The following is a 15,195-nucleotide window of genomic DNA, read 5'->3' as shown; positions in this document are numbered from 1 at the left end:
TCAGAGCAGGCTGACTGCTCTTTTGGTCTCCTCGGTGTGTGACTATCAGTTTATCACCTCATTTGTACCACCAGGGCTCCTGGCAGGTCACTGTCAGCAGCGTGATACAAGGGACCAGACAGCTCTCGGTGCAGTGTCACCACCCCACACTGTGCCACCCTGAGACATGCACTGGCACTCACCCACTGATGAGACTTCTAAAGGAATGTGCTGAAATTGGTCAAGGAATCATCCCGGACGAGGAGGGAATTTACTGAAGGAATTATCCAAATGAGGCTGGAAGGCTCTAAGCAATGTAATATGTTGTTTATTTCCAGCGTCTATGGGATATATTATCCCTCAGATAAAAACTAAACCCATGAGAGAGGGAAGTTATTTGGTAAAACCACCACAAGAAACCGGGAAGAGTCATTGTATCTTCAAAAGCAAAGCTATTTTCAGCCCAACAAAGAGAAGGATTTTGAATTCTCTGCTATAAATATTCAAAATATTCCAAGAAGCATTTTGAGAAGCCCTTGAACATGGCCAAAAGCACAGGCCTTACAGCTATTCCTGTTTCTGTGACATTGGCATCAGGTGTTTTTCTACAATTTTCCACAGAAACCTTTGCCTTGCACTGTTGTATTTCACACGTACTGAGAAACAATGCCACAGACAACAGTTTTCCCTGTAGCTTTCCTCCATTTTTATAGGTTATGCTTTATGGTTTGAAGGATTTGAAGTAGACTATTTGAAGTAGACTTAAAAGGCAATTATTTCTTTCAATGTCCTACAAGTTTTATACCAGAGCTATGATTCTATTACGCAGACATTTCTGCTCATCTCAGTGCAAGTTGTCGTTTACTTGCAGATGACGCAGTGTGACCATCTGAATTCCTGCTAATAGTTACTTAAGAATGTAAAGCTAAATTAAACAACTATCCATATAATCAAACCCACAATAATCTCTATAATTAGCTCTTTTTATCATTTTTTTTTCCCCATAATAGAACAGAAAAAGACCAGGACTTCTCAGACACTAACGAGAATCAAGAACAGAAAAATAAGATCAAATATCTTTGTTTTACCAACAATTTTTAGGCTCAGAGACCAGCAAGTCTGTGGAAAAGTCAATACACAGACTTGTGGGCACCATTATATAATTTCCTGTTGCTTTTCCAAGGATCCCATGATCATTTAATGTGGCACTTGCAGGAAATATATAAAAAGGAGCATTGAAGACAGAACTGCAGCAGTGGGATGACATCAATACAAATGCAAATACACACCATTCAGAGATTATTCCAAGAATGTCATTAAAAATAATCAGCTCTGTGAATTCTGAGAGCCCAGGATGGGTGTGCCAAAGCACCTCTTTGGAAGGCCATTGCCAGCAGAGCACAGAAGGCACAATCCAATAAATGAGGCTATTCTTTTGAAGAGATGCTAAGGTTGATATATTACCAGTACCTGAAAAACCGCCCAGACCCTAGGAGGGCAAAGCAAGTACTGAAATGAGTACAAAACCACATGACTTGAGATTTCCAGAGGCCTGGGGAGATACCCATTTGTTCAAATGCAGCCAGCACAAAACATTCACAAAACATACAATTTTCCTTTGTGCCAATTATTCTATGGAGTAACAGCCTAGAGGCCTGACACCTTCATAGTTTTACCTGCACTGGGGCATTGAGGAATTGCACCTCCATCTCACCCCAGCCCTAGCAGGGGGGGGTCTAGAAGCTCTTTGTATTAGCCTGGCACTGCAGAAACTCCCAGGCCAACAAACCAAGAGGGAGGACCAATATTGGCTGCAGTAGAGCAGCAGCAGAAAGCAGGGTGGAAAATCCAGCCCAGGTTGTTTTCATCAGGGTTTAATTTAACCCTGTGCTAGTACAGTTCAAACCATGTTAGTGTCAGCAGCTACTCTGAGATTTACTAAAAGGGTGTAAATGGCACCTTAAAACACTATCCTTTGTTTGGAAGAGGAAAGTACTTGGGATTGCTAATATTATGCCCCAATACACTCAAGACTCAGCTATGGACAGTAGATTTTATTAGAATCAAGTTTAGCAGCTTATTTTTAGTCTATGTCAAGCACTCAGTAGAGGGGAAGAGATCCCCCAGCAAGTATTCAATTAGTAACAATGATCTCACAATTGTATTCCTGCTGCCTGGGACACTCATTACTCATAAAATACTGAGCTCTGAACGCTGGCTGAAAACACTGCTACCAAGTGTGAAATAAGGCAGTGGAAGAGAATAGGGAATAATAACAATAAAAAGAAAGACTTCTAAAAGTTATAAACCAATAAAAAGGAGTCTGAACATTACAAGGTAAAAAGCAGGAGGTGTTAGAGAAATGCCAACAGCGGAAATGCCTCAGGCTTCTATTTTCTCATGCCACCTATCCCAAAGAACTTGGAAATCCATAGGTTTTCTTATTATGTAGTAACTACATATTAAAATATCATAGGATGGATCAGGGGCTGCAGTTCCCATCCTACTGATTTTCAGAGGAAAGTGAGAATTTTGTGAAGGGCAACTATAGGACAAAGAGAATGGTATCCAAACATCTGCATAGGAGGAAGGGCAGTGCTTTCAGATTTTTACAATCCACCTGCAAATGTACTCTAAACTCTTACCAGCTCCTCTGACAGAGGTGTTTGCAGGGTGCACATATCCAAGAACTCCCCATGGGCCCGAAGCTCAGCTGCTTTCCAAAAACCTCATTCTGCAACCCCTTAGAACAAATGTGCACCAACATCACCCTGCCCTGGCATTTCCCTTCAGCTCTCCCTGCAGTGTGTCACAGCGTGTATAACCTCAGTTGAAGTAAATAATGTTGTTTCTCTTACACTTGATGACTTTCACCTGATAACTGGAGAGGGCCCTGGTCATCAGGACTGCAAATCTGTTTTCTCTTTGTCTCTATCTGCGTTACGCCCCAATTTCCTTTTTCTGTTGAAGGCAGTCAGGGACTCAAGATGGCAATAGAGAGCTGGAAAACACATAGTCCAGGAAAATGCTATAAATATCCCTTTTGTTGCTTAATGTGTTGTTAAACCTCTTGCTAGAGAGGCCTTTAGTGTTAATCTGCCCATCAGTATCTCAAAAATTCCCATCCAAAATTATCAACAAATAGTTTGGTTAGTAGAGAATGTTTATTTGCAGTTGCACAACTCTCAGTTTGCAGAATATTATCTGCTTAAAACATAAGCAAACAGACACAGTCTAGGAAAACCAGGACTGTGAAAATTAATTCATAACCTTATTTTGTAGTAAATTTAGCGTTAGAAGATTTAGCAACGTTTAGCATATTTGGGATATATCATGTGCCTTACAGGCAAATATTGTATTTTTTTTTTTCAATGGCTATCAGTAAAAAATATGATTTTAGAAAGCAAACGTGCATTTTTGTAAAGAACAGGTTTCTAGTTCCCCTTGTGTGGAACCACCCCACAATACAAACTGGATGCAGGGTTTCTGGCTTGGCTTTGAGGCTGCTGTGGAGAACTGCTGTGTGCTCCCTGCCAGGTGCTTCCTTCCATCCCAGAGGTGGCAGCCTGGAAATGATGAATGAACTAATTCATACAGTCTGCAGCTATCTGAGTGTCAGAGATATACCTAATATGTATTACATATGTCTAGATATAAGGACACAAACTAAATTTGGGTTACTAGCACTGAAAAGCCAAGGAATTGTACAATTATCACATACCAGTATTCCCCATGTTAAATACATCCAAAAAAGAGTAACATTTTCTACAAGATTATCCTTAATTAGTCTTTGTTCCTTGAAGATCTCGTAATAGTTTACCTCTTTCAGCCTAAGTGACTCTACTGGCCAGAGAACGTGCTCTGTGAAGGGCTGGGCCAGAGCTGATAAGGGTTTATCCCTTTTCTTCTGTGGAGTTTGCATCAAGCCTACAGCTCCTGCTGGGGGAGAAAAAAAAAATGTTTTTTTAAATAGAAAAGGCTAATTTATGCCTAAGCTCCTGTTTCTGATCAGAGTAAATGTTGAAAGCTTTAAAGCTGATTACAAATTAAATATCTGTGTCCCCAAATGCTTGCCTAACTTCAAACAATTGGCTGCTGGGCAGGAGCTGCAGGGACAGGTGTGCTGAGAACTGACACCTATTCCAAGATCAGAAGAGGGCACTAGGGCTTAAGTTATATTCAACATAATCCCAGACAAAAAAAAGAGAGAGGGAGCAAAAAACAGTGAAAAGTGTCAGAAAGAGTCTTTTGTTATTCTAGTGCTTCTCTCTCAAAAAGTGAGAAAACAGGCGGGGCTGGAGGCCCATGGGACCAGGATCTGTGGCAGCTCCAGCACAGCTCAAGGGGCAAGTCCTGTCACAAACATTTACAGCAGAGCCTCCAAGCTGTGGGACCTCATCCCCCGCCAGAGCCTCCCCTCCATCCCTTGAATCTTTGCATGTTGTTCCTCTGCTGGGCTCTGTGCTGGCAGCAAAGGCGAAGCCACCAGGATGGCAGCTGCTCACAGAGACAAAGAGCTACCCACCCACCCTACCGAGCATCAGGAAGGGTCAGGAGATGCCCCTCGTGGGCTCAGGAGAAACAGGGAATTTTACACTGCAGCTTAGTGGTGATAAAGAGCCACACACCCCACAACAAAAAGCCCCTTTGTGTCTTGTTCTCCTCGCAGCCATGAAACAGAGCAGTTGCATTATGATTGTTACTTGCTGTTAAATCTGATGTGGTGTTTTGAAACAGCACAAAATGAATTTTCATTACGCAGGACTTTGCCCCAGATTGTGCACGTCCTGTGTTAAGGGGGTATCTTCAGTGGTGGTGTGGAAACCAGTCAACACAGTGCAGTTTAAATCAGCCAGCTCAGCTGGTTTATCTCCCTCTGCTATCTTTGCAGAGAGACAAAGAGAACCCAAGGTTTCTCTGAAACACCTTCTGTGTGAATATTCTTCTCCCCTTTGGCTCTAAAGAGGATTTAGGAAGAACTGCACCACATATTAGTTAAAATAGACATGTGAATATCCACTATGTATCAATAAATCCATATAAATCCAAGTTGCAAGACATACAAACAGCTGTACTAGTTGAAGCCAAATTATCCTGTGTGATAAAAGATAAATACAGATGACTGTAATAGGAGAGTAATCAACACTTTCCCAGGTGTCCTTTCCCAACTCCCAGCAATTTGTGGCTCAGGGACTTCAAGTCAGATATTGTCTTTTTAAAATATCCCTTGGTAGATTTTTCATGCATGGATTTCCTCCATCTTCCTCCAGAGATGCAACAAAGACCCAGAAGGAAACACAGTGAATTAATTTTCCTGACATTCATTTCCGTTGTCCCCAAAAAGACCAACCCCAGGACTCATCCTGACCCCACACAGGAGCCAGCCCATGCAAGGCTGCTGAGAACGAACCTGTTGGCTACGACTGGCTTAAAGATATGAGTATTGTGTCCATTCCTTACTGCTGAACATGAAACACATGCAAATGTCCCTCCTGAAAGTCCATATCCACATACACCACCCTAATGGGGACATTTGGCATCAATCTTCCAGGACTTGGAGAACTCAGAGGCCAGAAAGCCCTTTCAGAGAAGAGAAAAACCCTTTAAAGAGGAGCACCTTGAACACAATCATTGTTTAAAAATAGATTTACAGCTTACTAAAATGGAAAAGTCAAGTTATCTAGTGTATATTCCTCTGTAAGCTGGAGGGGAAAAGAAATTTGGCTTATGCCTAGAAAAAAAGATATTCTGAACCCACCGAGATGAATTCAAATTGCATTTTGTAAGAAGAAATTATGAGTACAAGTGACCATCTGTCTTTGGTTTATTAAATGGTGCCTTTCAAAATGCAAGATCCCTACCCTGAGTCTATTTTCTATTTAAAAAATAATTATTACTGTGTTTTACTAAAAATTGAGTGAGGAAAAGCTGAATTTCTCATGCTGCTTCTAAGATAGACAGGAACAGAAGGGGACTGGCACATTTGTGTGTAAATCAGGAGTGACTTTATAAAAGGAATTAATACTTTGGGTAGAATACAGAATAAAAATAATAATTAAAAATCAGAGAACAAAGCATTTGGATTTCTGAAGCAGCTTATGTTACAGCACCTCCGCACAGACTGACACTGACAAAGCTTAGCAATGTGGTTTCCCAATGTGTTTGAGGGTAGCAGGTCTCTGTAACTAAAGTCAGACCTTCTAAGATGACTTGCTATTGCTCTGGCCTCTCCCTTGGACCAAGAATTTTAAATCTTACCCTGCAGCTTTTAGATCACCTTGCCAACTCAGGCCTGTATCTCTTCTGCTCCAGGGAGAAGGTGCTAACAGTTGTCTTCTCAAACCTTAGGAGAAGATGCACATCTGTAGCACAAATATCAGCACCATGAGGAATCCACAGGAAGTTGAGAGGAAAGGGGTGGAAAAACTGAATTACAGGGAGATAAAGCTGCTGTACAATGGGCTTTCCCAGGAGACCTAGGCAACCTCTGCTGTTCACCTGATATAAATGTCTGTGGACGTAGGATATCAACTACAAATCAACAACAGAATATGCCGAATTTCTAAAATATAAATTTGGTTAATGTGGAAGACCTTGTCAGAACTTTTTTTAACTCCTCACAATTTAATCATGACACCACTGAGGTTATCTTGACTACTACCCCAGATTGGCTATCACTTCTCTCCAAAACAATCTCCTTTTGGTCGTCTTTGCTTTTCAAACTCAAGAAGTTGAGTGAAGAACCTAAAAATGCAGATTATCAGAGGAACACAAACAATGTTGTCTTTCATATAGTCCATCCCATGCTTACAGCAGACGTGCCATTTTTATCTAAGGACCAAAATAAGAGCCCGTATCTAGCCAGATCCTCCTTGTTGCCAGTACTCCCACCTCAGAATTAGTCAGGTCACATGAACACATCACTGAAATAAATTGTCTTGCTGGACAATTGGTTCTTTACATGCACAGTCACAGTCAGGACAGCTCAGGAGATTCTGATTGCACAGATTAAAGGTATGATCTCCCACAGAGATCTAAAAAGGCAGTAACACCCACCAGAAATTTACTACAGTTATGAATCAGGACCTTGCCACCAACATCTTGGAATGTCTGGATATTTTAGCAGAGACATTGCAGGGGGCATACACTGTCAGAAATATCCAAAGGATTTCCATTAGCCAAGAAAAAGGAAGAAAATACTCAAGGAGGGTATATTCCTGACTGCAAAATTATTCTGATGTAGTTCTTAGAATTTTGAAATTGGTCTCCCTATTCCACTGGTGTAAAGCTGGCCAGGAGAGAAGGATTCTTGATGGCACTTTGTGAGAAATGGAAGCTGAATTTGAAATGAAGTAGCTAATTTATGGCTAATGCCTGCTAATGATAGCAGCAAAAGTGTGTGTTTATTGCAAACATTTAAAACTTCGAGGGCAGACGTTTACAAAGGTGTGAGTCAGTAGTGCCTTCATAAAGCTGGAAAGTAAAAAGACAAAAATGAGCATTAATGTTGTTTTTAAAAGGGAAAAGACCAAAGTTATACTAATGCAGATGCAGAATAAAAAACACAGCAATTGAAAAAATAATTAGGATAAAAAGTGTGGCAGCTTAGTGGGAATGATTTGCTCTTTGAAAGTCAATAATAAAAAAATCACTGCTTTGAAGAGGAAAGACAGGGTCACTAAAAGGCAAATGCTCATTACTTTTATTTTTAAAAGCATGCAGAATAATGAGGAAAAGTTGAAAGCTAGGGGTGTATTTTGGGGGAATATGTCATAACTCCGACATTAAATGGGAATAAAACTACATGATTTCAAACTGGGACTTTAGAGACATGAGATACACATTATATATCTCTTGGAAAAGGGACAGTGATTTTATGGGATCTTCCTTTAAATTTAGACCTTTGGTATTTTCAAGTATTGAATATACCATCAGGAAAGGTTAGGAGCAATGTGCCAGCTTCACTGATATCATCCATTTCTATCTGATCAAGCCAGTAACAGATTGGACACAGATTGATCAGGATAAATTTGTATGGAGTTCAGCTCTCCCTGGAAGAAAGCACTACATGAAGTTAAACGTGGTTTCATGGTATTAGGAGAAAATGATGAAAACAGAAAGGAAAAGCAGAGAAATGCTCTGAGCCAGTCCACTTTTGTAAATGAAGGAAGTGATAAGAATGGTGCAGAAATTGCCCTGACACCTAGCACTGAACCTTTTGGGCAACCTCTGCTCCCAGGGAGGACACTTCTGTACTGATTGCTGCAGCATAGCTGGACATGCACCTATCATTATTCCCCAGGAAATCATCCCAGCTCTTATTAATGCCAGCACAGGAGACAGGAGGACATGAAATGCTCCTTTTGGTAAGAGTTGCCTCTCAGAGCACAGTGGGGATTTGGACTGAGGGTTTAGTTTAGTGCCAGCTTGCCCACAGCTCTCCCTAATAACCATACAAGCATCCCAGAATGGTGCATTTTGAATTATAAAAGATGCTTTTCCAAAGACAAAAGGACTACCGCCATCCACCCATCCCAAAATCCAAAAAAGACTAGAACCTTGGAGAATTTACAATAAAATAAAACCATAGCTAATTTTTAACAGATCAGTGCTCTATCTTTGCAAGCTTTGTGTAGCAACACATCGTTCACTTCACCTTAACTTCACCATTATGTTATAGTTTGCACCACTGTAATTGTCTCTCTGAAAGGGATCCCAAAAAGATTCAGAAAGGCATCTCTTTACCCAGTGTACTGACTGTGCTTATTGATGTGAGTGGTAGAATAATTTGCATGACAGCAATTAAGAAATTCTACAGCCAATTTATAATCTTCTGTTTTTATGGTATAGACAGCAAACATTTTCATGAAAGAAGGCTGACTTATTTGACTGGATGGATTTTTAACTTGAGGGTGACAACTTTCCTTTTTAAAATATCAAATGAAGACATCTGCAGACATCAAAAAAAAAAAAAAAGGAGAGAAAAACCCTCACAACTTCTGCTTCTCTGTGGAAGATGTTGAGAACTATCACATTTACGCTGCAGTCACAAGTGTGCAGACCTGTTCCTCATGCACAGCTTACACAAACCAGCATTTGAGGTGATGGAACGGAAGAGTGCACAGGCTTGCTCAATATGCTCCTTCCTTTAACCACAGAATTTACTGCTTGTAGCAACAGCTAAGAAAAATTTAAATTGTGGTTTTTGCTGAAGTGCACCACTAACCAACAATTCTGCCATAAGAAAAACTGATTACATAAAGCCATAAAGCATTGCAGCATAACAATATACATAATTAAGAAATTAAAAAGTAGTTAGGAGATCTCACCAAGACCTTGGTGGAATTAAGATAAAATTTTACAAGTTGAGGAGCCAGCACTGAGACTGGAACAGTTTTTGGAGGGAGGGCAGTGTGTACGATTGGGTTTTGTAAGGCAATGCTCATCCATAACTCAGGAAATGTTTTTGGTGAGCCTCATGGGGCAGAGACAGCTCCTTCCACCCTGCAGGCCACAGGTCTCAAGTTTCACACACTGCTCACAATAACCGTAAAGAACACTGTTAAAAAAAAAAAATTAAAAAAAAAAAAGAGAAGAAGCTCTATTTTTCCACCTCACAGATTCCTTCAGAAACCCCCACAGTTCCAAGGGCATGGATGAAGTGGTAGTTTCCTAAAGGAGAAACCTTATGGGCTGAAATAATGTAACACAGATAATGACAACTTTCTCCTTAACTAAATACAGACATTTCTCTGAAGCCCCATGAGAGGCTGGCAACACCTGAGCAAGTTAAACATCAAAACTTGGATAAAGTCACCATATATTTGGTCCCTAGAAGGAAGAGTCACCTTTTCAGAAAGGCAACTGCTCTTGCTTTACTGGGGTGGGTCTTTTTGATGCTGGTAAACAGAACATGAAAAATACTCCAGCAACACAAACCTCCTGAAGGTGCGAACCACTGCTAGACTAAACTCGCATTGTCTGCGTGGCACTTGGGTTGATGTTTGTAACGAGATACTGTGAAAACAAAAGTGAACTTGACCTTGCCCTTATCTTTGGACTTGCAAAGTGATCTCTGCTGGAAACTTCCTCGCATTTCCTTTCATGTGCCAGATCAAGACTGAGACCCATCAGATAAAGCAGCGTGCCTTGAAGGCTTGACTCGCAGCTGTCCAGACAGTTAACCTTAGCCATGGAAGAAAAACAATAATCAAACAATCTGTTTTCTTTGCAGCCCCACAACTGCTGCATCACACGATGTGACACTAGTTTCCCAACAGTGTGTACTTTGAAGCTGACAAGTGTTAAGCTGTGATTAAAAATTCCAAATGAATGTGAGCACCTGTCGCTCAGATGGGTCCCTCAGCTGCACTGGTGGCCACAAGAAAACAACCAGGAATCCACCTGCCCATTTATGTAGGAGGAAGGTGCTGCAGAGACTTAGTTAGAGGGTGCATCAGTTAACTTCCACAGCAGATACAGACTTGACTCACAATCAGCCTAAATGAAAGCAATTAGTTATTATTTTACCTTTAGGATCAAGGATTATACGGAAGACAAAAAAAACCAAAACCCAAACATACCCAAAAAACCAAACCCCCTAAAATCACCATGGGAAATTTTGCACACCTGCTCCCAAAACTCACAGGTCTGTTTTGATCAGTTTTACTACCTGGCTCAGGAAAATAGCTGTTTTATCAGCTAATTTTCATTTATCCATGAAAAACCTCTACCAAAACACACTAATTGTAATAAACAAACTAGAAGTGTAATTGGATAACTTTATTACCTTCAGGGGAAATTGTGACTTTTGAAGTAACTTCATGTCACACAAAAATGACAGCTCCTTGTGGACACTATTTCTTTCAAAACTACACTACAGCTAATTGTAGATGCTTTGAATAAGCACTTACAATTAAACAAATACCTGGTGTCTTGTTAGCAGGACACAAAATTGAGCTATTTTAGCTTCTTTGATGAATCACTCATTCCAAAACCTTTTTAGAGTAATGAATGCTTTTTAAGTAAACTGCAGCTGAACTGCAGAGGTTATTAAATTGTATTAAACAGACATTCTAAACATTAAATACCGAGGGAACACACTAAGTAGGAACACTACAGATGATTTAAATCAAGAACCAAAAGCTAGAAAGTGAATAGAAAAATTCAAAACATTTTCAGTAATAGTTGCAGCAAATACTCAAAACAGTTGTTTAGTCTAGATTAAATCCTTATTTGGGACATATTAGACTAAAAATGCCTTCTGGTGTTCATGTGCTGGCTTTCTTTCATGGAAGAGCAGGAGGAATGTGGGAGAGGAACAGTGACATTTTCCTCTCAAACATTTATTTGTATGAGTAATTTTACCACATGAAGACTCCTGTTGATTTTACCAGGACTATTTGTGTAAGGAGTTCCTCATGGGCATGATTGTTCACAGGTTCTAAGACATTAGATGCTATTAACTCTCCTCCACGGTAATAACCTTATTTACATATTTATTCTCAATAAACAGTCCCAGTCATTGAGAGAAAATAAGGAAAAATATTTCACTGGACAATATATTTCTCAAAAGTACAGTTATTTAAATTATAGTTTGTCAAAGCTGCTATCAAGCAAGGAGTTGACGAAAGGCAAGTCAGGAATTTGGAAGTCACTTCCTTTTTTTTTCCAACCTTTTTTTTTTCCCTGAAAATTGACCCAAAAGAAAGAGGGGGAAAAAGTCCCTGACACAGGAAACATCTTTAAATTTTGAACACCCCTCTTTGATTATGCTGCAGAAACCTCAAGTACAAAACAGTTCCTTTTCCCTTTCCCATACCAAAAATGTTACAAAACAGACTCCTTTCTCTTGTTTTGACTTACAAAATCTACATGAATTTTGATGAAAACAGGAGCTAAATCATATAGCATTTTACCCTTAAATTTGTAGAAAAAACAGTGCTTTTCACTGTCATGGCAATTTTCTTACATCACTAGAAATACCCACGGTAATGTGGGCACAGGTTTCTCTACAGAGAATCTCTGTATAGTGTGTGTGCAGTGTCCTGGCAAATTCCAGGATGCTTCTACAGCATTGCTGGAAAAACCCCTTGTAATCACACAGACCTCAGGGCTCTCTGTGTATTACACAACCAGATCCTGGCTGAGAGCCTTTCCCTTCCCCACACCTCTTTTCATTTAAGATGGGAGAAGTCAATGTCGGCACCGGATGCCTCCTTGGATTCCAGTATCCCTGTGCAATCACCACAGCTGTTTCCAGAACAGGAGGTGACCTGGCACTCCAGTAGGGATGACAGGATGGACTCAGACTTATCCTACTTTCACATCCACCTACAGTGACTTCTCTTGCCTTTGCCCACCTTGTTTTTGCCACTGAAAGGATGGCTGTCTCCCCCAAGAGCAATGGGCTTTAACACACAGGGTTATACCCGCTGAGAGACCACGCACAACAAGAAATTAATATTTTGTTAGAAACATGACACTGAAACAAGGGCATTATAATCACTGAAAGATTTAAGCGGACGTGATTATAGTAATTTATATCTTGATGTGATTACAGTAATTTGTATCTATTAAAATTAACACACATTTTAAATCTCTTGCCATGTTAACTTTTTTAAGGAAATTATACGCTTCAATTTAATGATACAAAATTCACCCCAAACACATTACTTCTTTCTTTTCAATTTTGTTGCATAACTATAACACAACCACAAAACAAAAAGTACCAGATACAGAAGGATTAATTTACCTAAATATGATCAGAACGAAATTGTGGGTATTTCTGGCAGTGTTGGTGAAGATTTTTTTTCTTTTGAAGGGTCTTCTGTGTAAGTGACAAAACTATTTCCTTCCCTTGACTTCACCTGTCATAAACATAGCATTAAAGGGACATATCAATATATCTTCAGCCCATACCAGCATTTCCCCAGTCAGATGTTGCTTTTATGTCATTCAGATCCATCCACATTTCCAAACTACAGGGGAGAGAGGATTTCTGACGAATAAATATATTGAGCAATTAAAATTAATGCCCAGAGTGGAAACTTGCTTGGATAATAATAGAAAAGTAATAACAGATAAGCAATCCTCACACTTTATGTGTTCAGAGGAATTTCAAAACATCAATCACTCACCTCAGCATCAGGTAGCAGACGTGCTTTTGCTGTTTTACAGCTGAGAAAGGCAAGTGGCAGCAACAGAGGCATTTGGAAGAAGGATGAAATAGCTACAAGGACAGCATAAGATCAAGCACAGCTTTTCAGATGCTAATGTCACACTCTCAAGAGGCTTCTTTTTCTTCTTCTCTCTCCTCTCCCTGTGACACGAGGGGTCTCCAAGCTGCCACGTAACTATGTTAAAAAACTGGGGAAAAGCCAGTGTTGACCAACTCTTCAATCTACTAACTTTCACCCACTAGCTGAGGTTCAGCAGTTAATGCTGTTCAAGCACTTTCTCCTGGATTTGAATTCTGATTCCTACCTTTGGAGAAGGATGTGTAAGCAGTGGCAAGCACAAAGGTTAGATGATGACGGTAATGAAGGAAAAATAACTAACAAACCCCAGAAGCAAGTAAGATGAAAAGGTCACAGGCCAAACAGTGCCAAAATGAATTTGGCAGATGAGAAAAAAGCAGGGAGGAAAAATAGCACCAAATTCAAATTACCCCGTGTTAGCACAACCTGGAGCACTCCATTTCTGCCAAAGGCTCACAATCATATGCTATTGATCTTCCCTAACTTCTAGCAGATTTCAGGCAGAGGAGAATCAAGTTTCAAGAAAACAAATCAAGTGCCAGAACGGTGATATCTATTTCTGTCTCCTTTCCCTGTTAGGTCTTTGAATTTCCTGGGCAGGACTGAATTCCATCAATTTCACATTAATCATCATTTTAATGTTTTACATTTACAGTAGCAAGCCAGAGCTAGCAGCACTTTTCCCTGTATCCTAAACTGGCATAGTTTCAAAACATTGTGCCATAATTTCACAAAACAGGCTGGGGACACACTAAATTTATATCTACTGTTGGCAGCAGTTTATACCAACGAGACACTGTGTCAGGATGCTAAAACAGTTTTCAAAAATCCGGGAGAATGTTCTGTACAGCACACCTTTCAGTAGCTGGTTTCAGGCAACCCACGTGTAGCACTGTTACACTGCTGTCTCATAAGAGCCAAACAACTGAGCTTTGTTATAGGCTGACTTAACATCAAGAACGTGTGTATTTTTAACTTAAGTCTAAATCAAAGGGAGTATTTGATTCCAGATACGGCGTTGAATAAATGTACGTGACTGCTAAAACCAATTACAGGAATTATGTGAGGACATGCAAGGAAGAAAGGTCAGAAGCTAGTTTATATTAAAATTCATGACAAATTGGCTGTTCTCTTAATTTAGAAAACAAAGTTCTTCATTTGCCAATTTGATCAAATACATGTTTAAAAAAGCCCGCTCCTACCAGATGTTGGTTTTATATGGCTTACTTTGTACAGTTCACACAAAAGACACATGTGGTTCATAGAATTATTTTTGGGAGCTCTCAAGGATTTCCTAAAATGCTTTAATAAATTGCTAAAAAATCAGGTTAGCCCCTCTAGAAGAAAGAGCAGATAACACATGTATGGATGAATTATGAGACATTGCTTCAACACCCAACACCTCCAGCTTTCTTTGCAAAAATGTCCATGTTATTTTCTGTGTTCCCAGCTGCACAGCTTCCCCTTATTCATCTCAGAATTTTGTGCTGCTCTGTTTACATTATGTATGAAGGTAATACCTTCTCCAAAGAAGAGACTTAAATTTCTTATAATGTATTAAATAAGAATAAAATGGATCTAAACTAATAACAGAAGATTTAATCACAGTAAATCAAGCAAATATTATGGAACACGTTTTACAAACAGGTAAACCGAACTGAAATGAGCAAGGTGATGGAACAAAGTAACAGCACACTTGGAAATCAAAGCAAGAAATCCTATTTCATTATTTATTTGAACTCAGGCCATCAGATATAAGCAGCACACGTGAGACACTCCCCACTTCGTGCCTTCCCCACACAGCAGATGTTTCTGAGAGAGACAGAGGCTTGGTGCTGTCCAGAGCCTGCCTTGTTGTGTTGGCAGCTGACATTAAGCAAAGTCACCCCCCATGCTGGAAATAACATGCAACAGAGAAAGGGCCATGTACACTATAGAGCACACCCCTGCTCCAACC

The 15,195-nt window shown here is 39.9% G+C and overlaps 1 long non-coding RNA gene across 1 annotated transcript; it reads right to left on the bottom strand.

The window, feature by feature from the left end:
• Positions 1 to 3,151: 3,151 nt before the first annotated feature.
• On the bottom strand, positions 3,152 to 13,900 carry LOC120410522. The gene is made up of 5 exons (XR_005602721.1): positions 12,734 to 13,900; positions 10,322 to 10,479; positions 10,022 to 10,164; positions 3,800 to 3,915; positions 3,152 to 3,545 (listed from the first exon to the last, which is right to left on the bottom strand). It is a non-coding gene; the product is annotated as an uncharacterized LOC120410522 (long non-coding RNA).
• Positions 13,901 to 15,195: the final 1,295 nt, after the last annotated feature.

Source organism: Corvus cornix, chromosome 10, assembly GCF_000738735.6.
Source record: "Corvus cornix cornix isolate S_Up_H32 chromosome 10, ASM73873v5, whole genome shotgun sequence".
Taxonomy (NCBI): Eukaryota; Metazoa; Chordata; class Aves; order Passeriformes; family Corvidae; genus Corvus; species Corvus cornix.
This window is presented reverse-complemented; position numbering and strand designations above follow the sequence as displayed.